The sequence below is a fragment of the Apteryx rowi genome, unplaced genomic scaffold (assembly GCF_003343035.1).
Source record: "Apteryx rowi isolate R43461 unplaced genomic scaffold, aptRow1 scaffold_183, whole genome shotgun sequence".
In the NCBI taxonomy this organism is placed as follows: Eukaryota; Metazoa; Chordata; class Aves; order Apterygiformes; family Apterygidae; genus Apteryx; species Apteryx rowi.
In genome coordinates, this window is record NW_020448119.1 from 1,206,965 (window position 1) to 1,208,616 (window position 1,652).

A 1,652-nucleotide genomic window follows, 5' to 3' on the forward strand; every position below is an offset into this window, starting at 1 on the left:
TTTTTTTTTTTGAAAAGTCTGCGCTGTGCAAGGCATCACAGGAAGGGTTTGGCATATCTGCTGACTCTAGGAATGGTTTAGGACTGAGCTGTTGATTCATGAATGTACTTCTCAGAATTCATACAGCATTACTCCATCTGGTTATTGTTCATTTCCAGCTCATCCAATGCACCTTCTCCTCAGAGATATTTTGCTTTATTGCACTGTCAGGGCAGGCTATTTCTTGTCACACAATTAAAATAGAGAAATATAGCAAAAATAATAACCAATGAGTGATGCCTGTTTTTGGTATGGAATAACCTCTGCTGGTACAGTTTATAAGCAGGCTGTATCTTCACCAGCTCTTGCAAGCCTTCTGGAATCAAGTACCACATTGATGCAGAGAGGGCAGGAAAGTTTCCATATTCTGTTGTGTGCAAAACTGAAGTTAGACTTGCTGCTAAACAAATTACAGGAGGCAGGTGCTGACCTCACTCCAGACAGAACAAATGCTCTTGCATGGCTTATGAAGAGACCCTTTCATCTTCACCTATCAGAGAGATTAGTAAAAACCTTCATTCTCCTAACTGTATACCCTAGGAAGAATTAAGGAAGAGTTTGAGCAAAAAGTAACATGGAAGTGCCCACTCTGAAACAAGCATAAAGGAACTATTTTATCCTAATGTGAACAAGAAATTTTTCCTTTTTACATTTAGATAGATAGGAGGAAGCTATTGTCACTGAAGCTACACTTAAGATGTGTTTAAGATTTATATATTAGTGTCATACTACACTGAAAAAAATCAAAATTAGCAGAGGTGCTATGTTCATGTGTCCAATGTACTTACAAATCTCACCTGCAATTTTATCCTATGACCTGAAAAAATCATTCAGGTCCTCTTCTTAAGCATATGTCACCAATATTAAAGTTCTATATATAAATTTGGCCTAGAGTAACATCCAGCTGCCTCTAGTTTTCCAGTGCCACAGGAATTTAGCAAAAATAAATGCTACACAGAAGTGAAGGGGTACCTAAGTACCCCTTTCCTAGCAGAGTATGAACATGTAAGCATAGGATATGTCATTTTTGCAGTCACCTTTGACAGAGCACTAAACCAGATGGAAATACAAGAATATTTCATCTAATCTTATGGGAATTAGGCCATTTACTTTAAAATGTGATAAACCTGGGAGGCAACAGTAGCTGCCAGCAGGAAGGAATAATGCAAGGAATTTTCCCATCCCCAATTATACCCTGTTAGAATATTTACCTCGAATTAAGAAATCTTATCCCAGATCTATACAAAAGTCTAGTCACACACATACATAGCTCAAAAACTGGCAGCTGTCACTTAATGAAGAAGTGAACACTGTTTTTAAAAACCAGAAAAAAACTAACATTAAAAAAATTTTTTTTTTTTTGAGCCTATGTTGGAAAGAGCTTTCCATACTAACCTGTTGGAAGCCTTTTTATTTCTCCCCCTTCAGTTCAGATGGGTAATTAAAGGTACCCTTCATTCACATTTTGTTCTCATAGCCAAAGAAGCAATTAATACTACCAGGACATTCCAGATAGATTAGCGAAATGTGATCTAAAGCTCGCCTGATCTGCCTGGGCAGCAGTTTGAGCTTATCCAGGCTGCGATAGCTAGTTCTTACGTGTTCGGCATTCT